General features: G+C 42.2%; 1 protein-coding gene across 2 annotated transcripts in view; it reads right to left on the bottom strand.

The window, feature by feature from the left end:
• LOC311100027 (solute carrier family 12 member 2-like) overlaps positions 1-26,973 on the bottom strand; it is a gene marked incomplete at both ends in the record, with an annotated part of 123,767 nt that overhangs the window by 60,073 nt on the left and 36,721 nt on the right. The window lies entirely within an intron of this gene.

Below are 26,973 nucleotides of genomic sequence, written 5' to 3'. Positions count from 1 at the left end.
ATCTGTCCTCGTATCAGCTGGAGAAGGTCAAACACAGGAAGCATCCCTCCTGTGCAGAGACAATACCGTGACGTGGGTAGCTGTCCCACCGGGTCGGTCTCTCAGGGCCCACAACCCAACCTGTTCCAGCTATGTGTCCCAGGACGCTCACAGCCTGCACCCCACCCCCGACCACTCACGAACTCGGATAAATCCTGCGCATCGAGCTACTGTTTCGGGCCAGTTTTTTCAAACGTTTTATTTAGTTTTATTCATAAGTGTTTGTGTCAATTACCTGCTACCAACTAGCCAGCTAGCTAGCAAGGTTGCAATGGAGCCCACTTCCCCTGGAATAGCTAACAAACGTTTCCAGAGCTGTAGAAGCGCTTGTCCAGGACAATATTGACAATCCGGAGTTCCAATGAGGCAATTGTTTGCTTGCGGAGGATTAAAGGAATGAGCTGGCAATCCTTAGCTAGCAAACTTCAATTCTGCGCGCACTTATGGGGATAACACAAATTGGAACTCTCTCGTTCTCAACTCCTGTGGCTGGTCGCCGCTCGGGCCTGATGGATGTATCCCCGCCTTGTCATCTGTCCCTATCCAAAAAGCCTGTGCTACCTGGAACTTGCCTGCCAAGGAAGCCATCTCCATCTGCTTCTCCTCCTCCATCTTGTAGTTGAGTAGACGGAGAACATCAAGAGGATTGCTCCAATCAGCTGCTAAGCGGACTGGAGTGTCCCTGACTCCAGGGGGGCACTGGGGCACTGGCTGCTGCGGGAGATCTGGACCTATCGCCGGGAGTAGCGGGCGTATGCTATCCTGCTTCTCGTGGGCCCGTGAAAGGGTCAACGAATTGTGTGAGGGGTAGGAATGGGCGGATTTCTCCATTCCCTTCTCCGGCCATTGTATTGGGCAGTTCAATGGTGAGAAATGTCTCACCCCCTGGAGCAAAAACGTTGTGCTATCCAGGAGCACGAGTACCGGACATCAATAACCTGATCCCAAACATTTTAAAACATGCATCAGGAAATTGAGTCTATCATAGTTCATGTGGGATTCAATGACATTATGAAGGGCAGCTCAGAACAGCTGAAGATAGATTTTAAAGAACTGATTGGGTCTCTGCTTGACACCAACAAACACCCCATAATACCCTCCCATAATACCCATCGTGGCATCGAACGTTCCAGCAGAGGCGGCATTACCATTATAAGGCTGCATTGGGACAATGTATTATCAATGACTCAAGCCCAGCTCAGTTAATCCCTACCATTGTGTCGCTAAATTGTCATAATGCTTCAGCAAATGTACATTATCCCAGGGGCATTGGAAGACTTAATTAATTTCTGTCCCTCTAAATGCCCTGAATGCCTCTGCTGATCCTACAGCTATTGAATGAAGTAATTATGTGCCTATGAACCAGAGTTATACTGTTAGCACTGAGGCGGTGTGACCTAGTAGGAAGTCCACTGTGCAGCTCACCCTGCACTAACAGAAATAACATGAGCATGTCTACTTCTGCTAAGCTTCTCAGTAAAGCAATGAAAACAATCAAGCATCCCAGAAAAGTGCTACAAATAGCCCACGTTAACATATGTAGCTTAAGAAACAAGGTTCATGAAATCAATAATTTGCTAGTAACAGATGCCATTCATATTCTGACAATCTCTGAAATTCACTTAGATAATACCTTTGATGATACAGTGGTAGCAATACATGATTATAACATCTACAGAAAAGACAGAAATGCCAAAAGGTGGAGGTGTTTCCATTTATATTCAGAACCACATTCCTGTAAAGCTTAGGGAGGATCTTATGTTAAATACTGTTGAAGTAATATGGCTACAGGTTCATCTGCCTCACCTAAAGCCCATTCTGGTGGGAATCTGCTATAGACCACCAAGTGCTAACAGTCAATAGCTGGATAACATGTGTGAAATGCTTGATAATGTATGTGATATCAAAAGAGAGGTATATTTTCTGGGTGATTTAAAATATTGGACTGGCATTCATCAAGCTGTCCACTCAAGAAAAAGCTTCAAACTGTAACTAGTGCCTGCAACATGGTTCCGGTTATCAGTCAACCTACCAGTGTAGTTAAAAACAGCACAGGAATTAAATAATCAACATGTATTGATCACATCTTTACTACTGCTGCAAAAATGTGCTTTAAAGCAGTATCTAAATCCATCGGATGTATTGATCACAATATAGTAGCCATATCTAGGAAAACCAAAGTGCCAAAGGCTGGGCCTAATAAGAGGTCATACAATAAGTTTTGTAGTGATTCCTATGTTGAATATTTGTTGGTCTGTGGTGTGTAATGAGGAGCAACCAGACGCTGCACTTGACACATTTATGAAATTGCTTATTCCAGTTACTAATAAGAATGCACCCATTAAGAAAATGACTGTAAAAACTGTTAAATCCCCGTGGATTGACGAGGAATTGAAAAATGTTATTGTTGAGAGGGATGAGGCAAAAGGAATGGCAAATAAGTCTGGCTGTACAACCGATTGGCAAATGTACTGCAAATTGAGAAATCATGTGATTAAACTGAATAAAAATAAGAAACTACTATACTATGAAACAAAAATAAATTACAAAGAATGACAGAAAAAAGCTTTGGAGCACCTTAAAATGACATTTTGGGCAAAAAGGCAAACTCAGCTCCATCATTCATTGAATCAGATGGCTCATTCATCACAAAACCAACTGATATTGCCAATTACTTTAAAGATATTTTCATTGGCAAGATTACCAAACTTAGGCATGACATGCCAGCAACAAACGCTGACACTACACATCCAAGTATAACTGATCAAATTATGAAAGACAAGCAATGTAATTTTGAATTCATTAAAGTGAATGTGGAAGAAATTTAAAAAATATTGTTGTCTATCAACAATGACAAGCCACCGGGGTATGAAAATGTGGATGGAAAATGACTGAGGATAATAGCGGATGATATTGCCACTCCTATTTGCCATATCTCCAATCTAAGACTACTAGAAAGTGTGTGCCTTCAGGCCTGGAGGGAAGCAAAAGTCATTCCGCTACCCAAGAATAGTAAAGCCCCCTTTACTGGTTCAAATAGCCAACCAGGGGGGATTGGAGGGACGCCATGTGCGACTGACGTGTTTTCCGTTTGCTCCCGTGGTATTTTTAAAGTTTATGTGAATTTTGCAGCAAAACCGTATTTATTTTCATATATTATTTTGGTGATCCCTTCCCGTAAAAACCAAGACTACTTTACTTCCAAATATCAGCATGTCGACGAAACATAAGGCCAAAAGCATGACTTTGAGAAAACCCGGCCTACAAGACACACTCTCATCACCGCCCTCCCCTGAGCCTGACGACCCGGGGACTGATACTCTACCCGGGGGGGCGACTTGGCCTGGCGGCGCTGAAGTGAACATTCTCGAGGCCATCAAACTACTACGCTCTGAGATAGTTGAAATGAAAACGGAGGTGGTTGCTACGATTGAGGCCCGAATAAAGGAGGTTTCTGATACTTTAAAAGCAGATCTAACCATCCTGCGGAACGAGACAGTGCCGGCAATCGCATCACTCAAAACAACAATGGAGTCGCACACTACAACGATTGCAGCACTGGAGACCTTCGCTACAAATGTCTCCGACTTAACTACATCCCTGGAGGCTGACGTGAAACGCCTAGCTGCGGACTTGAAAAAGGTGAAGGAGAGCTGTGTAAGTTTGGAGGGATTCTCTCGCCGCAATAACCTGAGACTTGTATCAGTCCCAGAGTCAGCGGAAATGCCTCGCGCCACGGATTTCGTTTCTGGGCTGCTGAAGGATGTTCTAGCCTTGGATGAAAAGCCCCTGATTGATCGTGCCCACCGGTCGCTGCGCCCAAAGCCCCGGGATGGGGAGAGGCCCCGTGACATAATTCTTCGAGTGCACTTTTTCCATGAGAAGATGGAGATTCTCCGACGAGCCCGCAATACCACTCTGAGCTTTCAAGGACAGAACTTCTCCATCTACCAGGACTACTCCCCCACTGTTTCCAGGCAGCGCGCAGCTTTCGGACAGGCCAAACGACTACTTCGGGACCATCCAGGTGTGAAGTACGGACTGCGATTCCCGGCCCGTTTATGGCTATCTCATGATGGTAAAGACTACACATTTGAATCTCCGGATGAGGCTCTCTCTCACATTCAACGTCACATCAAGAAGTCTTGAACTTTCTCATAGTTCAGCAACTGTTGCTAGCGAACTGTGGATAGTAAGTAACCCACCTGTGGTACAACTATGTTTAGCTACAAAATGCTAATTTTGTATAGTTTGGGGGTTGGCGTACCCATTCAGGCTTATTTGATGTGATCTAATGTTTTGATCATCTAGTGTGCTTGCCTTACAAGCATTCAGTCATTTTAATCTCATTGTATTGCGGTTTTACTATACTCCTGTGTTTTCTAGGCTGTCTTGCTCACCTATTCAGTTTGTTTACATAGTGTCTCATTGACTCAAAATATTCTTGGTTATTTGCTTACTGCATCCGTTTGCATTGACCCAGTAAACAGTAAATGCTTCCCGAGGCGACACGTTTTTTTGGGGTCTTCACTTAAATTTTAAGGCTCAGAGCGTCATTTATGCCCAGCAAGCGTTAAACGTTGCGCACACGTAGTTTTTTGGTCTTGGTTGTAAGCTGTCTCAGCATTCAACTAGACAACTATTATAATAATAATAATTATTATCATTTTTGATTGTCTTACTACGATTTCCTTACTTCAAATTAGGTTTTCGGCTGAGAGCCGTTACACATTCTATTTATTTTCTTTATTTTCTCTCTCAAATGCCTGTTATAAGACTGGGAATATAATTATATACATCTACAAGTGGTGCTTTTGTAATTTCGTCTGCACAAGGGATTCACCTTAATTTCTTTTATTTAAAAAATGATTATCTCTTTTTGCTGTTTGATCCACTAACAAAACACGACTTTAAAGAGCGGGACTGTGGGTTTAGGTTTAAGACCGCACTCTCACAGACATACTGTGCGAAGAGAACATGCTCTATTTAGGCTTGTACCTCGTTTGGGGAGGTACTGTCTGGGATGGGGGGAGGGGGTGGGGGGAGGGGTTGAATTGTTCAGTTCTAATGTTGTCATTCTGTCTTTTTTTTTTTTTTTTTCGGTACTTTTTCTCAACATCTACCACCGTACATTATTACTCTGAGACAAGTTATTCTGGGGTTTCTGGGCGCTCATTGCTTTTCCATTCTATGCTCTAATGACGGGGTTGTATAACGGGAATGCCCAGAGGGGCCGAAACAATGCGATCAAATACATTTCGTGGAACACCAAAGGGGTTAATAACCCAGTGAAACGTAAGAGGGTGTTGACACACTTAAAGGGTTTGAATGCAAATGTTGCATTTCTACAAGAGACTCACTTGAGGACTGGTGAGCACTTTAGGATGCGTAGGGACTGGGTTGGTCAAGTGTTCCACTCTAACTTTCATAGTAAATCAAGAGGGGCTGCCATTTTGGTTGATAAAGTCACTCCCTTTGTAGCTTCTGAGGTTATTGCTGATCCTAAGGGACGATACGTCATAGTAACCGGTAAACTGTTTTCTACCCCTCTTGTTTTGGCTAGTGTTTATGCTCCCAATTGGGATGACAAGTTTCATTTCTTCCTTTTTGTCTGCTATACCCAATTTAGATTCTCATTTATTGATTTTAGGGGGGGATTTCAACTGCAAAATGTCCCCAGTTCTCGACAAGTCCTCACGAACAACTACAGGCCCATCTAAATGTGCCCTACTTATTCAAGCCTTTCTTCAGAAATATGCCATGTTTGAGGCCTGGCGTTTCCTACATCCTACAGATAGACAGTATTCCTTTTATTCTCATGTTCATCAAACATACTCCCGGATTGATTACTTCTTTTTGGACAAAAAACTTTTGCCTAACCTTCGGCAGTGTACTTACAAGAGTATTGTTATTTCGGACCATTCACCATTAGTGCTTGAACTAGAGTTTCCCCAGCGACCTCCTATGTGTTATCAATGGCGTCTTAACCCCATTTTACTCTCAGATAAGGAGTTTGTCAATTTCATTTCTTCTGAAATCACCTTATTCCTAGAAGCTAATTCAACACCAGGTATGTCCTGCTCTACCATATGGGAGTCTCTCAAAGCATACCTACGTGGCCAAATTATTTCTTATACAGCCAACCAAAACAGAGTTCGCTCTCAGCGACTTCGGGACCTGAGCGAATCCATAGCCACATTGGATGAGAAGTATGCCACGGTTCCTTCCTCTGATCTGCATAAAGAGCGCCAACTGCTCCAATCTGAATTTGATGAGCTTTCTACCAGGCAAGCTGAACAGCTACTCTTGCGAGCTCGGTACAGAGTGTATGAACAAGGCGACAAGGCCAGTAAACTCCTTGCACATCAGATCCGTAAATCTGAGGCCTCACGTTTAATCCCACAAATAAGGACCCCGTCTGGTGCCACCACAGTTATACATAAAGAGATCAATGATCAATTCAAACAATTTTATTCTGCGCTATACACCTCTGAATCCCCTCAAGACCCTTTGCTGATTGATTCCTTCTTTAATGGCCTGAATATGCCTTCAATTGATACAGACACCCATGACTATCTAGAAGAAGAATTTACACCTGAGGAGATTGCAACAGCAGTGTCCGCAATGAAAAGCGGTAAATCACCGGGTCCGGATGGTTTTCCAACCGAATTTTACAGGACGTTTTCTGGTCTGCTTTGCCCATTCTTGTCTCGACTATTTGCAGAGTGCCTTAATGCCTCAAAGCTACCGCCTAGTCTTTATCAAGCTTCAATTTCATTACTATTAAAGAAAAACAAAGACCCTCTGGAATGTGGATCCTTTCGCCCAATCTCGCTTTTAAACTGTGATTACAAAATCCTAGCCAAGCTTTTAGCCATCCGTATGGAAGGCTCGCTGCATCAAGTAATACACTCTGACCAGACTGGCTTTATGAGAAATAGGCATTTGTTTTTCAATATTAGGCGCCTTATGAATATACTGTACTCCCCTGCGTCGGAGGACCCAGAGGTGGTGGTCTCACTTGATGCAGAAAAAGCGTTTGACCGCGTTGAGTGGGATTACCTAACAGCCACCCTTTATAGATTTGGCTTTGGCCCCAAATTCATTGCGTGGATAAAGATTCTTTATTTTTCCCCCATGGCTTCGGTACGGACTAACAACTTGTCCTCTGACTATTTTCCCTTGCACCGCGGATCCAGACAGGGCTGTCCACTCTCCCCCTTGTTGTTTGCTTTGGCAATCGAACCTCTCGCCATTGCATTACGCTCTAATGATGCCATTCAAGGAATAATCCGGACGGGCTCAGAGCAGAAGGTCTCGCTATATGCGGATGACCTCCTTTTGTTTATCTCTAACCCTGATACCTCATTGCCACGCGCCTTATCTGTTCTTAAAAGGTTTGGATCAATCTCAGGGTACAAGCTGAATCTAGGCAAGAGTGAGCTTTTTCCTGTAAACAAGGCTGCTTTAAAGTGCTCTTTTACAAGCTCTCAGTTTAGGATTGTCCGGGATCAATTCACCTACTTGGGAGTCAAAGTGACAAGGAAATATTCAAATCTGTTTCAGGAAAACTTGGTTGCTCTAGCAGACAGTTTGAAACAATCTTTTGCTTTTTGGAATGCGCTACCTCTTTCTCTTATCGGAAGGATTAATGTCATTAAAATGAGTGTGTTGCCCAAATTTCTATATTTATTTCAATGTCTACCCATTTTTATTCCAAAATCTTTTTTTATTTCACTGGATCAAACATTCATGCATTTTATTTGGGATGGCAAGGTACCACGGATTGGTAGAAAACATTTACAGAAGCCTAAGTCATTGGGGGGTTTAGCTCTACCAAATTTTCAGACATACTATTGGGCTGCAAATTTCAGAGCCCTTCTGTACTGGCTGCAGACTGATCCTACTGGCCCTAGACCAATCTGGGTCCAGATGGAGTCTGAATCGTGTAAACCTGCTGCACTTTCTTCTGTGTTGTGCTCGTCTCTCCCAGTGTCCCTAGGCAAAAGGTGTATCAACCAAATTGTAAAGCAGTCTCTTAAAATTTGGAATCAGTTCCGCTTAGCCTTTGGCCTCCGAGGCTTTTCTCTATCAGGCCCAATCAATCAGAACATTTTATTTCCTCCATCTTTGAATGATGGGGCTTTTGACATCTGGCACTCACTAGGCCTCTCCTCACTAGCCCAATTATTCTTTGATGATACATTTGCCTCTTTTGCTCAGCTACAGGAAAGGTTCAACCTCCCCCAATCCCACTTTTTCCGCTATCTCCAGACTAGGAACTTTGTCAGAGCTAACACACCTGAATTTCCCCATAGGCCTGTGAATACAGCTATAGAGAGCATCCTGGAGCTGAACAAGCTTCCTAGGGGCGCAATTTCAGATGTATATGCAATCATTCATGACTTACAGAACCCTTCTTTGGTGCCTTTAAAGACTCGATGGGAAAAGGATTTGGGGGAGGAACTTGGGGAAGACACCTGGGAATCTGTGCTGCGCAGGGTGCATTCATCCTCTTTTAGCACTAGACACAGCCTCATTCAATTCAAGGTGGTTCACCGTATCCACTGGTCTGGGGCCAGACTTGGAAGAATATTCTCTGATTTTGATCCTACCTGTGTCAGATGTAAAATTGAACCGGCCACACTGTTGCATATGTTCTGGGGCTGTCATAAACTGTCAGGTTTCTGGGAATTAATATTTAAATGTTTCTCTGATATATATAACACTATTATAGATCCCTCTCCCCTTACAGCCCTTTTTGGAGTACTGCCCATAAGCACCCCCCTGTCAAGAATCCAGTCGGACACTGTTGCTTATACAACTCTTTTAGCTAGACGGCTAATACTACAGAACTGGAAGATGGCAGCTCCCCCATCTTATAAATATTGGGTGAGAGATGTGTTGTGCTCTCTGAAACTAGAAAAAATTAAATTCAATTCACGTGGGAACCCCAAACTGTTTAATGAGGCTTGGGCTCCATTCCAGTCTTACTTTAAACAGTCCATCCTCTGATAGCATTCCTATTAAAACCAAAATAAGTCTGTATTTGACCCCCCTGTGACTCAGGGGTTGGATGAGCATTTCTCTGTGTTTTTTTTCTGGGGTGGGGGTGGGGGGCATTAAGGCTGATGTGCTTATTGATTGTGACCTGCGGATGCCCTGTTCATCTCGCCCGGGCAGAGACTAAGGTGTGAGCTTGTTTTTCCCAGATATTTTTATTTTTTAATTCTGTTCACGCCTACATAAAATTATCAATATTCATTTTTTATTTTAAAGCATTGTAACTTTTTATTTTTGGTCCAGTGGATCATTGGTCTGTGGCCTTGACTGTCTGTGAGTGGTTGCATTTCTCCACCCCATCCCTTAACTGTTTACAGGAACAATGGTGAGGTATTTGCTCTGTCCCTATACTATAGATTGCCCTTTAACCTTTTGTAGCCTTCTGCCTGGTGTGTTTAACTTGTCCAAAGTATGGTATCTTTAAAGTTTTTTTTTTTTTTTTTTTTTTTTTTTTTAATATGTATTATTTGTATTTTTGTCTAGTTGAGTATATTATTTATATTGCTTTGTCTTGTCTGTGTGTGTGTAAAACTTAATAAACAGAGTTCTCAAATAGCCAACCAATCAGCCTGTTACCAACCCTTAATAAACTTTGAAAAAATTGTGTTTGACCAGATACAATGCTATTTTACTGTAAACAAATTTCAGACTTTCAGCACGCTTATTGGGAAGGACATTCAACAAGCACGGCACTTACACAAATTTGCGATGATTGGCTGAGAGAAATTGATGATAAAGAGATTGTGGGAGCTGTTTTGTTAGACTTCAGTGCGGCTGTTGACATTATCGATCATAGTCTGCTGATGGAAAAACTTGTGTTATGGCTTTACACCCTTTGCTATATTGTGGATAAAGAGTTATCTAACAGAACACAGAGGGTGTTCTTTAATGGAAGCCTCTCCAACATAATCCAGGTAGAATCAGGAATTCCCCAGGGCAGCTTTTTAGGCCCCTTACTTTTTTCAATCTTTACTAATGACATGCCACTGGCCTTGAGTAAAGCCAGTGTGTCTATGTATGCGGATGACTCCAAACCATATACGTCAGCTACTACAGCGAGCAAAATCACTGCAACACTTAATAAAGAGTTGCAGTTAGTTTCGGAATGGGTGTCAAGGAATAAGTTAGTCCTAAATATTTCAAAAACTAAAAGCATTGAATTTGGGACAAATCATTCACTAAACCCTAAACAACTAAATCTTGTAATAAATAAATGTGGAAATTGAGCAAGTTGAGGTGACTAAACTGCTTGGAGTAACCCTGGATTGTAAACTGTCATGGTCAAAACATGTTGATACAACAGCAGCTAACATGGGAAGAAGTCTGTCCATATTAAAGTGTTGCTCTGATTTTAACAACACTATCAACAAGGCAGGTCCTACAGGCTCTAGTTTTGTCACACTGGGACTACTGTTCAGTTGTGTGGTCAGGTGCCACAAAGAGGGACCTCGGAAAATTACAATTGGCTCAGAACAGGGCAGCACAGCTGGCCCTTAAATGTACACAGAGCTAACATGAATAATATGCTTGTAAATCTATCATGGCTCAAAGTGGAAGAGAGATTGCATTCATCACTACTTGTTTTTGTAAGAAGTGTTGACATGCACCAAGCTGTCTGTTTAAACTACTAGCACGCAGCTCAGACACCCATGCATACCACACAAGACATGCCACCAAAAGGTCTGTTCACAATCCCCAAGTGAAGAACAGACTATGGGAGGCGCACAGTACTACATAGAGCCATGGCTACATGGAACTCTATTCCACATTAGGTAACTGATGCAAGCAGTAGAATCAGATTTGAAAAACAGATAGAAATCCACCTTATGGAACAGTGGGGACTGTGAAGAGACACACACAGGCACATAAGACACTCACTCTACACACACGTACACATGGATGTTGTATTGTAAATATGTGACAGTGGAGTAGTGGCCTGAGGGAACACACTAAATGTATTGGGTAAAGTGTTATGAAATGTAATGTCATGTAACATTTGAAATTGTGTATATAACTGCCTTAATGTTGCTGGACCTCAGGAAGAGTAGCTGCTGCCTTGGCAGCAGCTAATGGGGATCCATAATAAATACAAATACCAGGGACAGCACAGGAGAGGAAGCCCCATCCCAGCCACACATTCAAAGACCTTTACAACATCCCGTCCCTGGGCGCCCCACCTATTAACGCAAGACAAAAAGAGGCCCAGAAAAAGAGGAAGCTCGAAGACAGGATCTTAAACCAGCCTCGACTTCCTGCGTTACGGGCACTGAACAAAAGGCTGACCCCAAACAACATTTACATATGTATAGTAGTGATGGGGGGGAAAAAAATTGATAGTTACATATCAGGATATTATTTTTGACGATATCACATAATTTGGACAATATCGCAATAGTATTTTTGCACTAGTTGGCTGTACCTGCACCAAAACTCCACAGTATTTCTTCTTAATAGTTTGTTCTCAATCTTCTTTTTAAATAGGGAGACAATTTGTTTTCAGCAGTTTTATTTCCCTGACTGATCAAAACTCTTTTCTCATGTTCTCTCGTCTCTCTGCAGCAGACATATGGTGAGCACTATGTTTGGAATGTCGAATTGCAATAACGTCACAGTATCGAATCGTGAGAATCGCAATACATACAGTGCCTTGCAAAAGTATTCATCCCCATTGGCGGTTTTCCTATTTTGTTGCATTACAACCTGTAATTTAAATTGATTTTTATTTGGATTTCATGTAATGGACATACACAAAATAGTTGAAATTGGTGAAGTGAAATGAAAAGAATTACTTGTTTAAATTATTATTGTTTTTCCATCGGCAGGGACTGGGAAACTGGTCAGAATTGAAGGAATGATGGATGGCACTAAATATAGGGAAATTCTTGAGGGAAACCTGTTTCAGTCTTCCAGAGATTTGAGACTGGGACGGAGGTTCACCTTCCAGCAGGACAATGACCCTAAGCATACTGCTAAAGCAACACTCGAGTGGTTTAAGGGGAAACATGTATATGGCTTAGAATGGCCTATTCAAAGCCCAGACCTCAATCCAATTGAGAATATGTGGTATGACTTAAAGTTTGCTGTACACCAGCGGAACCCATCCAACTTGAAGGAGCTGGAGCAGTTTTGCCTTGAAGAATGGGCAAAAATCCCAGTGGCTAGATGTGCCAAGCTTATAGAGACATACCCCAAGAGACTTGCAGATGTAATTGCTGCAAAAGGTGGCTCTACGAAGTACTGACTTTGGGGGGGGTGAATAGTTATGCACGCTCAAGTTGTTTTTTTGTCTTCAAAGTGGTAGGCATGTTGTGTAAATCAAATGATACAAACTACCAAAAAAACTATTTTAATTCCAGGTTGTAAGGCAACAAAATAGGAAAAATGCCAAGGGGAGTGAATACTTTCGCAAGCCACTGCATTGTATCGGCACCTAAGTAATAATATCGTATTGTGAGGTCCCTGGCAATTCCTAGCCCTAATGTAAAGTGAAAAGCCCACTCGCCACTGGCGGTGTGGAAAAATAAGTGACCATCGACTGCATGCAAATGTCCGCCTGGCTGCGCGCTCAACAGGGCATTGACGTTCTGCCAGGGTTCGATACACCACTCAGGCCCAGAGAGAGGGCCAGACAGCGGAGTCACGGTCAGCCACGGTTCCATAGTCTCTGTTTCGGGAGGACTTTAAATAAACATAGGAACAGGAGATAAGATCTAACCGACGTGATAATGCAGGGCTTGTTCTCTTCCACGGTCCTAGGATTGGCATTCCGAGGCCAGCGATACCACAGACTTTAAGCTGGTCATTGTACTGTGCCCTAAGGCACATTAGAGGATCATGAGAGATTACATTTAAAGAGTTTTTATTGAATGCATGTATGTATGACATTGGGTTTATTGATCGCCCCGGTCCGCAGGGTGACCGTGACGCAGAGCAGATACAGGCTGGCTGATACAGCAGGGGCATTTGCCCTCCATATTCAGTGATCAGGACAGTGATTTTCGCCCCACTCCGGGCACTTTGCGACATTGACTCATCATGCTAGCTATCGGATGGGCACGTTCGTTGGCCAGCATTATCGAGTTGCAGAACAAAGCGCTACCATCCCACGATCATTCATTTAATTTGCTTTAACTTACATTCTGCCCTTTAATCATCAATGTACATAGTGACTGTTTGTGAAGTTATGCTGCTATAGCTACTACCGAACAATGCAGAATGACTGTGCAAATGTTCTACTTGTAAGATCGATAATTTTTTCAACAAAGTAATGGATAATGTATTAAGCAATGGATGAGAGTCATAAAATTAGATTAAGCTAGATGTGGTCTATACTCACTCCATGCGTCACTTGCAGCAGTTTGCACTCTGTACATGTCTCTAGAGAAAAGGTGAAGAGGGGAGCATCTCCTCCTCCTCACACCACACTTTTCCTTGGGGTCTCTTGCCTTCTTCCTCAGCATTCTGAGTTCCTCACTCAAGGACAACCCCCATCCCGTCACCTCTCATTCGTCTTGGCAACCACTGTGCTGACTGAAGTAGCACTGAGCTGCACTCATCCACTTAAAACAGAAGAGCCTACCGAGTGTTTTTGTATTATCTGATGGGAAAGCGGATTCTCTCGGGAAGCTCTGACACTATCACACAAAACGTAATCCTCCCTTTGGGTTTTGGGTATACAGAGATTAAACAGCTGCAGGGAGGGATTAAAAATATGGGGGGAACGGCACCATCTACTCTAGCATGTCTGGTAGGTAAACTGAGGTCTATTGGAGGCATGGTTCCATTACAATGGGTATATAAATAGGTGTATAAATTATACAAGAGCACTGGCATGTACCCCAGCATATGACAGGGTTGGGTTGTCTGGATAGGAGGGGAGACTCAGCATTTGCGTCGCCAAGGCCATCTGTCAACAGGGGCTCCCTGCTTGCATCCCCTAACAATGACTCGGCAGCCTCGATGGGGTCTGGTGGTGGCAAGTACACTGGGCTATTGAAGGAGGAGATGGGAGATTCTAGGAAATTAAAAAAGGGACGGTATTGTTGGTTGGCTCGGGTGTTGTCAACGCCCCTCTGTGGGGGACCAGGGAGGCGCTGCCAGGGGCCAGGTGAGAGGGGGCATGTGGGGACTAGGTGTGGACAAGCATAGGGAGGGTGGGATGAACAGCACACTTATTGAGCTATAAGAGTCTCTACTACTGCCTCAATAGGTATGTCTAGTCAGACTGCTGTAAGTAACCAACCTCTAAAACAAAGGAGCTCGCCTCAGCTATGGTGATAGCAGTGAAATTGGAATTTGGCAGTCACCAGCTCACACGGAAGACATCCTCATAAAAAGCTGACAAACTAAAAAGCTTGGTATCAACACAGGAGGAAGAGATCAGGAAACCAACAAACAATATCCATAGCGTTCCACCATTAGGTCATGGCACAAACAATAAATGAGCTCCTTGTGAGGGGCAAGGCCCAGAGCCTCAGGAAGTGAGTCATGCATCCCATCTCACTCTCATCCCATCTAACTCTCAGCTCCCTCGGTCTCTTTGTTAGTCAGCAGCCCTCAGGGTGTCTCGGTTTCGGAGAGGCTCATGTCAACAACCTATTGTTCAGAATAAAATCTGATCTTGAGTGTTGGCTAGGTCATCCTAGTCTGGGACACTTGATTCTTCTGACTTCACTACAGCAGCATTGCATTACTCAGCCTTCCAGTGAGTCTAAAAAGTCACTACATTCTATAGGGATTTTACAAAGCTGGTAAAGAATTCACACATCTAAAGCACATGGCCTTTCCCCTAATCACTTTTTGCATGCTAATGACTAGAGCTGGAAAACTTACCAGACTAAAGGCTGGTTTATACTACGTCTATCGACATGTCTGTATACAGTTGTCGCAGTGACATCAAGAACATTCTATTGTTGTCCGACATCAAAGTTGTTGTTACGAAACCCCTACCTGTCCCAGACCTGCTGTTTTCAACTCTTAATGATCGGCTATGAAAAGCCAACTGAGAGACCTGAGCCCTAGGACCATACGTCGGGACTACCGGCCGTGGTGACTCCTTGCTGTCCCCAGTCCGCCTGGCCTTGCTGCTATTCCAGTTTCAACTGTTCTGCCTGCGGTTATGGAACCCCTACCTGTCCCAGACCTGCTGTTTTCAACTCTTAATGATCGGCTATGAAAAGCCAACTGAGATTTACTCCTGATTATTATTTGACCATGCTTGTCACTTATGAACATTTTTGAACATCTTGGCATGGTTCTGTTATAATCTCCACCCGGCACAGCCAGAAGAGGACTGGCCACCCCTCATAGCCTGGTTCCTCTCTAGGTTTCTTCCTAGGTTTTGGCCTTTCTAGGGAGTTTTTCCTAGCCACCGTGCTTCTACACCTGCATTACTAGCTGTTTGGGGTTTTAGGCTGGGTTTCTGTACAGCACTTCGAGATATTAGCTGATGTACGAAGGGCTATATAAAATAAAATTGATTGATTGATTGTTGTCGTTATGAAAAAGTATAAAAACTAAAACTACAGGCTGCATGACATCAGCAGCCTGGTGGTCCAAAATAGCATAACTGGTGTATTTAACACCAATAAACCCATCCATTTAAAAATTAATGTAGTATATGACAATCTAGAAAACCAGCAAACTAAAAGCAACTTTCTAAACAATGTTTTGATTTGTTTCTAGCTTGTTAGCTAGCTAGCTAGCTAACGTTAAGTTAGCTGGATTGCCAGTTCAAATAATGTCCATTATCATATAGCTGACGTCTTAACTTTAGCTAATTTGTATTCATTATTACAGGAAAATAAACTCGCAACAACCTGAAAATGTTAGAACTTGGACACCGTCTCATTGGCCTAACGTTATATCCTAAATTGACTTTGGTGCAGGTCATGTTGTTCTTCACATTACCGTATCTGGTAAACACAAACAATGTCAAATAAAATCCAAGTTTATTTGTCACATGCACATGTTACAAAAAGGTGTAAATGGTACAGTGAAATGGTTACTTGCATAGTGGAGTATTTTGTTTAGACATGTACAGAGGCTTGCGAAAGTATTCTACCCCTTGGCATTTTTCCTATTTTGTTGCCTTACAACCTAGAATTCAAATGGATTTTTGGGGGGTTGTATCATTTGATTTACACAACATGCCTACCACTTTGAAGATACAAAATATTTTTTATCGTGAAACAAACAAGAAATAAGACAAAAAAACAGAAAACTTGAGCGTGCAAAACTATTCACCCGCCAAAGTCAACACTGTGTAGAGCCACCTTTTGCAGCAATTACATCTGCAAGTCTCTTGGGGTAGGTCTCTATAAGCTTGGCACATCTAGCCACTTGGATTTTTGCCCATTCTTCGTAAACCACTCGAGTGTTGCTTTAGCAGTATGCTTAGGGTCATTGTCCTGCTGGAAGGTGAACCTCAGTCCCAGTCTCAAATCTCTGGAAGACTGAAACAGGTTTCCCTCAAGAATTTCCCTGTATTTACCGCCATCCTTCATTCCTTCAATTCTGACCAGTTTCCCAGTCCTTGGCAATAAAAAACATCCCCACAGCATGACGCTACCACCACCATGCTTCACTGTAGGGATGGTGTTCTCAGGGTGATGAGGTGTTGGGTTTGCGCCAGACACAGCATTTTCCTTGATGGCCAAAAAGCTCAATTTTAATCTCATCTGACCAGAGTACCTTCTTCCATATGTTTGGGGAGTCTCCCACATGCCTTTTGGCGAACACCAAACATGTTTGCTTATTTTTTTCTTTAAGCAATGGCTTTTTTTCTGGCCACTCTTCCGTAAAGCCCAGCTCTGGAGTGTACGGCTTAAAGTGGTCGTATGGACAGATACTCCAATCTCCACTGAAGAGCTTTGCAGCTCCTTCAGGGTTATCTTTGGTCTCTTTGTTGCTTCTCTGATTAATGCCCTACTTGCCTGGTCAGTGAGTTTTGGTGGGCGGCCCTCTCTTGGCAGGTTTGTTGTGGTGCCATATTCTTTCAATTTTTTAATAATGGTTTTAATGGTGCTCCGTGGGATGTTCAAAGTTTCTGATATTTTTTTATAACCCATCTGTACATCTCCACAACTTTGTCCCTGACCTGTTTGGAGAGCTCCTTGGTCTTCATGGTACCCCTTGCTTAGTGATGTCGCTGACCCTGGGGCCTTTCAGAACAGGTGTGTATTTATACAATGAGATCATGTGACAGATCATGTGACACTTAAAGTCCACCTGTGTGCAATCTAACTAATTATGTGACTTCTGAAGGTAATTGGTTGCACCAGATCTTATTTAGGGGCTTCATAGCAAAGGGGGTGAATTCATTTGCACGCACTACTTTTCCGTTATTTTTTTTATTTTTTTTATTTCACTTCACCAATTTGGACTATTTTGTGTATGTCCATTACATGAAATCCAAATAAAAATCCATTTAAATTACAGGTTGTAATGCAACAAAATAGGAAAAACGCCAAGGGGGCTGAACACTTTTGCAAGGCACTGTAGCAAGCTAGCTAGCTAAACAACTAACCATAATCCCAACTCATAACTTTACCACCCTGCATGAATCTACAGGTAGCTAAAGCTAACCAACTAGATTCAAATGTTAGCTCTTCGGATGTGGCAGGGCTTGAAAACTATTACAGACTACAAAAGGGAAGCACAGGTGCGAGCTGCCCAGTGACACAAGCCTTCAAGATGAGCTAAATCACTTCTATGCTCGCTTTGAGGCAAGCAACACTGAAAAATGCATGAGAGCATCAGCTGTTCCGGATGACTATGTGATCACGCTCTCCGTAGCCGATGTGACTAAGACTTTTAAGCAGGTCAACATTCACAAGGCCGCAGGGCCAGACGGATTACCAGGACGTGTACTCCGAGCATGCGCTGACCAACTGGCAAGTTTCTTCCCTGACATTTTCAACATGTCTGTAATACCAACATGTTTCATGCAGACCACCATAATCCCTGTGCCCAAGAACACTAAGATAACCTGCCTAAATGACTACTGACCTGTACCACTCTTGTCTGTATTCATGAAGTGCTTTGAAAGGCTGGTCATGGCTCACATCTACACCATTATCCCAGAATCCCTAGACACACTCCAATTTGCATACCGCCCCAACAGATCCACAGATGATGCAATCTCTATTGCACTTCACACTGCCCTTTCCCACCTGGACTAGAGGAACACCTACGTGAGAATGCTATTCATTGACTACAGCTCAGCGTTCAACACTATAGTGCCCTCAAAGCTCATCACTAAGCTAAGGACCCTGGGACTAAACACCTCCCTCTGCAACTGGATCCTCGACTTCCTGACGGGCCGCCCCCAAGTGGTAAGGGTAGGTAACAACACATCTGCCACGCTGATCCTCAATACGGGGGCCCCTCAGGGGTGCATGCTCAGTCCCCTCCTGTACTCCCTGTTCACCCATGACTGCATGGCCAGGCACGACTCCAACGCCGTCATTAAGTAGGCCTGATCACCGACAACGACGAGACAGCCTATAGGGAGGAGGTCAGAGACCTAGCTGTGTGGTGCCAGGATAACAACCTCTCCCTCAACATGATCAAGACAAAGGAGATGATTGTGGACTACAGAAAAAACTAAACAAAAAGAGGACTGAGCACGCCCCCATTCTCATCGACGGGGCTGTATTGGAACTGGTTGAGAGCTTCAAGTTCCTTGATGTCCACATCACCAACAAAATATCATGGTCCAAACACACCAAGACAGTCGTGAAGAGGGCACGACAAAACCTATTCCCCCTCAGGTGACTGAAAAGATTTGGCATGGGTCCTCAGATCCTCAAAAAGTTCTACAGCTGCACCAAGAAAGCGCATCCTGACTGGTTGCATCACCGCCTGATATGGCAACTGCTCTGCCGCCGACCGCAAGGCACTACAGAGGGTAGTGCGTATGGCCCAGTACATCACTGGGGCCAAGCTTCCTGCCATCCGGGACCTCTATACCAGGCTGTGTCTTGAAGAAGGCCCTAGAAATTGTCAAAGACTCCATCCACCCTAGTCATAGACTGTTCTCTCTGCTACCGCACGGAAAGTGGTACCGGAGCACCAAGTCTAGGTCCAAAAGACTTCTCAACAGCTTCTACCTCCAAGCCATAAGACTCCTGAACAGCTAATCATGGCTACCCTGACTATTTGCATTACACCCCCACCCCCTCTTTTGCGCTGCTGCTACTCTGTTTATTATTATATTTACATTTTAGTCATTTAGCAGATGCTCTTATCCATGCATAGTCACTTTAACTCTACCCACATGTACATATTACCTAAATTACCTCGACTAACCGGTGCCCCCGCACATTGACTCTGTACCGGTACCCCCTGTAAATAGCCTCCTTACTATTATTTTATTTTACTGCTGCTCTTTAATTATTTGCCATTTTTATTTTTTGTTTAACACTTTTATTTTCTTAAAACTGCATTGTTGGTTAAGGGCTTGTAAGTAAGCATTTCACTAAGGTCAACTCCTGCTGTATTAGGAGAATGTGGCAAATCACATTTGATTTTTGATTTGATTTGACAGAGCTTGAAGAATTTTGAAAAATAATTTTAAAATGTTGCACAATCCAGGTGTGGAAAGCTCTTTGAGAGAGCTGTAATTGTTGCCGAAGGTGATTCAAACATGTATTGACTCAGGGGGTTGAATACTTACAGTGCCTTGCAAAAGTATTCATCCCCCTTGGAGTTTTTCCTAATTTGTTGCATTACAACCTGTAATTTAAATGGATTTTTATTTGGATTTCATGTACTGGACATCACAAAATTGTCCAAATTGGTGAAGTGAAAAAATTAAACTTTCAAAATATTCAAAAAATTAAATAACGGAAAAGTGGTGGGTGCATTTGTATTCACCCCCTTTGCTATGAAGCCTCTAAATAAGATCTGGTGAAACCAATTACCTTCAGAAGTCAAATAATTAGTTAGTCCACAAACTACGTGCCACATGATCTCAGTATATATACACACCTGTTCTGAAAGGCCCCAGAGTCTGCAACACCACTAAGCAAGTGGCAACACCAATCAAGCGGCACCATGAAGACCATGGAGCTCTCCAAACAGGTCAGGGACAAAGTTGTGGAGAAGTACAGATCAGGGTTGGGTTATAAAAAAATATCCTAAACTTTGAACATCCCACGGAGCACCATTAAATGCATTATTCAAAAATCGAAAGAATATGGCACCACAACAAACCTGTCAAGAGAGTGCTGCCCACCAAAACTCACGGACCAGCCAAGGAGGGCATTAATCAGAGGCAACAAAGAGACCAAAGATAACCCTGAAGGAGCTGCAAAGCTCCACAGCAGAGATTGGAGTATCTGTTCATTGGACCACTTTAAGCCGTACACTCCACAGAGCTGGGCTTTATGGAAGAGTGGCCAGAAAAAAGCCATTGCTTAAAGAAAAAAATAAGTAAACACATTTGGTGTAGGCCAAAAAACATGTGGGAGACTCCCCAAACATATGGAAGAAGGTACTCTGGTCAGATGAGACTAAAATTGAGCTTTTTGGCCATCAAGGAAAACGCTATGTCTGGCGCAAACCCAACACCTCTCATCACCCCGAGAACACCATCATGCTGTGGGGATGTTTTTCCATCGGCAGCGACTGGGAAACTGGTCAGAATTGAAGGAATGATGGATGGCGCTAAATACAGGGAAGTTCTTGAGGGAAAACTGTTTCAGTCTTCCAGAGATTTGAGACTGGGACGGAGGTTCACCTTCCAGCAGGACAATGACCCTAAGCATACTGCTAAAGCAACACTCGAGTTGTTTAAGGGGAAACAACGGGAGGGTTATGGGGAAACATTTAAATGTCTTGGAATGGCCTAGTTAAAGCCCAGACCTCAATCCAATTGAGAATCTGTGGTATGACTTAAAGATTGCTGTACACCAGCGGAACCCATCCATCTTGAAGGAGCTGGAGCAGTTTTGCCTTGAAGAATTGACAAAAATCCCAGTGGCTAGATGTGCCAAGCTTATAGAGACATACCCCAAGATACTTGCAGCTGTAATTGCTGCAAAAGGTGGCTCTACAAAGTATTGACTTTGGGGTGGGTGAATAGTTATGCACGCTCAAGTTCTGTTTTTGTGTATTATTTCGTGTTTGTTTCACACAAAAAAAGATTTTGCATCTTAAAAAAGTGGTAGGCATGTTGTATAAATCAAATGATACAAACCCCCCAAAAATCAATTTTAATCCCAGGTTGTAAGGCAACAAAATAAGAAATAATGCCAAGGGGGTGAACACTTTCGCAAGCCACTGTATTTAATCAAGATATATTAATGTTTTATTTTTCATATTATATACAGTGAGGGAAAAAAGTATTTGATCCTCTGCTGATTTTGTATGTTTGCCCACTGACAAAGAAATGATCAGTCTATAATTTTAATGGTAGGATTATTTGAACAGTGAGAGACAGAATAACAACAAAAAAATCCAGAAAAACGCATGTCAAAAATGTTATAAATTGATTTGCATTTTAATGAGGGAAATAAGTATTTGACCCCCTCTCAATCAGAAAGATTTCTGGCTCCCAGGTGTCATTTATACAGGTAACGAGCTGAGATTAGGAGCACACTCTTAAAGGAAGTGCTCCTAATCTCAGTTTGTTACCTGTATAAAAGACACCTGTCCACAGAACCAATCAATCAATCAGATTCCAAACTCTCCACCATGGCCAAGACCAAAGAGCTCTCCAAGGATGTCAGGGACAAGATTGTAGACCTACACAAGGCTGGAATGGGCTACAAGGCCATCGCCAAGCAGCTTGGTGAGAAGGTGACAACAGTTGGTGCGATTATTTGCAAATGGAAGAAACACAAAATAACTGTCAATCTCCCTCGGCCTGGGACTCCATGCAAGATCTCACCTCGTGGAGTTGCAATGAACATGAGAACGGTGAGGAATCAGCCCAGAACTACGCGGGAGGATCTTGTCAATGATCTCAAGGCAGCTGGGACCATAGTCACCAAGAAAACAATTGGTAACACACTACGCCGTGAAGGACTGAAATCCTGCAGTCACCCTGCTCAAGAAAGCACATATACAAGCCCGTCTGAAGTTTGCCAATTAACATCTGAATGATTCAGAGGAGAACTGGGTGAAAGTGTTGTGGTCAGTTGAGACCAAAATGGAGCTCTTTGGCATCAACTCAACTTGCCATGTTAGGAGGAGGAGGAATGCTGCCTATTACCCCAAGAACACCATCCCCACCATCAAACATGGAGGTGGAAACATTATGCTTTGGGGGTGTTTTTCTGCTAAGGGGACAGGACAACTTCACCGCATCAAAGGGACGATGAACAGAGCGATTTACTGTCAAATCTTGGGTGAGAACCTCCTTCTCTCAGCCAGGGCATTGAAAATGGGTCGTGGATGGGTATTCCAGTATGACAAGGACCCAAAACACACGGCCAAAGCAACAAAGGAGTGGCTCAAGAAGAAGCACATTAAGGTCCTGGAGTGGCCTAGCCAGTCTCCAGACCTTAATCCCATAGAAAATCTGTGGAGGGAGCTGAAGGTTCGAGTTGCCAAACATCAGGCTCGAAACCTTAATGAGTAGCAGAAGATCTGCAAAGAGGAGTGGGACAAAATCCCTCCTGAGATGTGTGCAAACCCGGTGGCCAACTACAAGAAACGTCTGACCTCTGATTGCCAACAAGGGTTTTACCACCAAGTACTAAGTCATGTTTTGCAGAGGGGTCAAATACTTATTTCCCTCATTAAAATGCAAATCAATTAATACAATTTTTGACATGCGTTTTTCTGTATTTGACCCCTCTGAACAGTCTCTCACTGTTCAAATAAACCTACCATTAAAATTAGACTGATCATGTCTTTGTCAGTGGGCAAACGTACAAAATCAGCAGGGGATCAAATACTTTTTTCCCTCACTGTATATATTTTTATAATTGTTCGAGTATTTTGTGTAGATCATGGACAAAAAATGTCAATTCAATCCATTTTAATCCACTGGGCGAAAAGGATCCCCTGATATGGACATCTTTACAAGACACACTTTGATAGGGGGTAAAAGCTACCTGGTAACATAGCTAGCTAACAAATAACGAAATTGCCTTCCCTTCAGGGATTTATTTTTACCCTCTATCAAGCCTCAAGGTGACAACTAACGTTTCAAAACATTTAGGCGTATTTTGTATTATTGGTTAATATAAGATAGCTGACTAACTAGCAACTTGGCTAGCTAGCTTGTTCCAGTTAATTTTCTCGTCATGAATGAAACCAGTAGTGTAGCTACCTGGTGGTATGGTTATGTGAAATTACAACATTTTCTTGAAATATCGACACAATTTTGATTCATGATTTATGCATTGACAGTTCGGAGTGCATCACAGACAACTCTTGTTTTTTTTTTACTAGGCAAGTCAGTTAAGAACAAATTCTCCACTACCATAACGTTAGGTCTGGACTGCGAGGGACCGCCGCTGACGACACAATCTGCACCCATCGCATCCATAACAAACAGGGCAGGCAGGGGTATTGAGGGTGTGCAACTTTTATTTTCTGTTAAATTAAATAAATATTTAGCAAATATTAGCCTACGTTTGCATCTTTACGGAAAATTTGTTGTGATTGGAGCTCTGGATTTGCTATGCTGCATTTTAAAAACAGAAACAGATGTGCTTTGGAAATAGCAACTTCGATTAATGATGTTTGCCTTTCCGTGTCTTGTATAGCCTACTACTGAATATGGCGCAAATGTATGCTCAGATATGTCATCTTCATGTGAGAAGCACAATGACTTTCGGTGCCTGAACAGGTAAAATAATTTGGCCGCTGGACCTTTCATGAGTCGGATTTAGCCAGTTTTCGATCAGACATAAGAGGATGAATATTGTATATCACGTAAGGATATCTATCGAAATGATGCATAAATGATCAGGTAATGACTACAGATATGATACATTTCTGAAAATGTGGATGCTTAAGTATAAAGGCTTAGATGTCAGCATGTTGACACATACCCTTTCCGGAGTTAGAATATTCTACAAATATGTAAGCGAGTGCACACGTATCAGGTGCATGTCTTGAACGTATCTCACCCCAGATATCTCCCTGGACTCATACGGTAGCAGGGAGATTTCTGAGGTCCGGATTGGATATTTGTAGAAACTGTCCCATTACTGAGAATATCCTAGCTCTGTATGTGAAATTAAGGACATGCATATCTGGAGCATGTCTACTTCCTTAGATCTAATAAAATGTTAGATATCCAAAAATATATAGATCAAGATATCCCCTGATAATGACCCTTTTCGCCCAGTGATTCCACTTTGTAACACAACAAAAATGTGGAAAAAGTCAAGGGGTGTGAATACTTTCTGAAGGCACTGTATCCCTACTGGTATGCCATCAAGCCCTGGGGTTTTTACAGACTAAAATGATTTAATTGCCTCAAGATGTTATGTTAGCCTTCACACGTCTTTCTGTATATTTGTTAATTTTTCATTATAATTATTAGGAAAAAAATCCTTACAGTTAACATCATTCAGTGGAGATGGAGGAGACTTCAATGAAAATATTAAATATTTTGCTTCCTCTTCCAAAATATAATTTGGTGAATCATCTTTTTGGTAGCATTTCTATGTTTGGTAGCATTTCTATGTTGAAGATTCAAGAAAGATGTAGTGGATTTTTCACTATTTTCCATCCAGTTTGCTTTATTTTTGTACAAAATTACACTTGATTGTTCAATAAGTTCCTCCAGTTCTTTGTTTTTCCTCCAACTTATTCTGTGCCTCTATAGTACAGTTCATTGACTATCTACCTGTGCTGTTAGTTCCTTTATTTCCTTTGTTAGTCTAATCTCTTTCGACGGAAACTGCTTTTGTTTTAAAGAAGAATATTGAATGGCCTCTAAAAAAGGTATATTTGAAAGTGTCCCATACAATAAGGGGATCAGCTGTACCTATGTTGTGCAAGAAAAAATGATGTTCTAAATTCTTTAGTCTTAAAAAGAAATTGTCATTCAGTAGGCTTTTTTTACATTTCCAATACTCCCGTTCACATGGAAATTCTCTAAGAGAGTTACAGTGCCTTCAGAAAGTATTCATACCCCTTGACTTATTTCACTTTGTGTTACAGCCTGAATTCAAAATGGATGAGAGATAAAAGAAAAAAATTAAATAATCACCCATCTACAAACAGTAGCCCATAATGACAAAGTGAAAACATATTTAGAAATGTTTGCTAATTTCTTGAAAATGAAATAGATACAATTTACATAAGTATTCACACCCGAGTCAATACTTTGTAGAAGCACCTTTGGCGGCGATTACAGCTGTGAGTCTTTTTGGGTAAGTCTCTAGGAGCTTTGCACACTTGGATTGTACAATATTTGCACATTATTATAAAAACAAATCTTCAAGCTCTCAAGTTTGATGATCATTGCTAGACAGCCATTTTCAAGTCTTGCCATAGATTTTCAAGCAGATTTAAGTCAAAACTGTAACTAGGCCACTCAGGAACATTCAATGTCGTCTTGGTAAGCAACTCCAGTGTAGATTTGGCCTTGTATTTTAGGTTATTGTCCTGCTGAAATGTGAATCCGTCTCCCAGTGTCTGTTGGAAAGCAGGCTGAACCAGGTTTCCCTTTAGGATTTTTCCTGTGTTTAGCTCGATTCCGTTTCTTGTATCCTAAAAAACCTCCCTAGTCCTTGCCAATGACAAGCATACCCATAACATGACGCAGCCACCACCATGCTTGAAAATATGAAGATGGGTACTCAATGATGTGGTGTGTTGAATTTGCCCCAAACATAACGCTTTGTATTCAGGACCTAAAGTTCATTTCTTTGCCATATTTTTTGCAGTTTTACTTTAGTGCCTTATTGCAAACAGCATGCATGTTTCAGAATATTTTTATTATGTACAGACTTCCTTATTTTCACTCGGTCATTTAGGTTAGTATTGTGGAGTAAGTACAATGTTGATCCATCCATCCTATCACAGCCATTAAACTCTGTTTTAAAGTCACCTGAGCGGTTTCCTTCCTCTCCGGCAACTGAGTTAGGAAGGACGCCGGTATCTTTGTAGTGACTGTGTATTGATACCCCATCCATACTGTAATTAATAACTTCACCATGCTCAAAGGGATATTCAATGTCTGCGTTTTTATTTTTGACCAATCTACCAATAAGTGCCCTTCTTTGCAAGGCATTAAAAAACCTTCTTGGTCTTTGTGGTTGAATGTGTGTTTGAAATTCACTGTTTGACTGAGATAATTGTATGAGTGGTGTACAAGGATGAGGTAGTCATTCCAAAAATCATGTTAAACACTATAATTGCACACAGAGTGAGTCAATGCAACTTATTATGTGTCTTGCTAAGCAACTTTTTACTCCTGAACTTAATTAGGCTTGCCATAACAAAGGGGTTGAATACTCAGACTCAAGACATTTCAGCTTTTAATTTTTTTATTAATTTGTAAACATTTCAAAAAACATAATTCCACTTTCACATTATGGGGTATTGTGTGTAGGCCAGTGACACAAAATCTCAATTTAATCAATTTTAAATTCACGCTGTAACACAAAATGTGAATAAGTCAAGGGGTGTGAATACTTTCTGAAGGCATTGTAGGCTATCTCATACCATTACTGGTTTATAGGAGTAGGCTATATTTCTGAAATTCCCCCCTAAGCTGCCGGCTGAGTGCAGAGCAGTGAGACTGAATACAATGAGGAAATTATTTCCATTATTAATTTTATCATATGGCTGCAGCTGCATTGGACTATATTTTCATCTCATTATGCGCAATGTATAGGATTGATTGGCAGTAATCTACACTTCTCTAATGTATATCACAAGAGGCTACAACCCTAA

The sequence above is a fragment of the Coregonus lavaretus genome, assembly GCF_964263955.1.
Source record: "Coregonus lavaretus genome assembly, chromosome: 24".
Lineage (NCBI taxonomy): Eukaryota > Metazoa > Chordata > Actinopteri > Salmoniformes > Salmonidae > Coregonus > Coregonus lavaretus.
The sequence above is the reverse complement of the archived record's forward strand: the minus strand, read 5'-3'. Positions and strand labels throughout refer to the sequence as shown.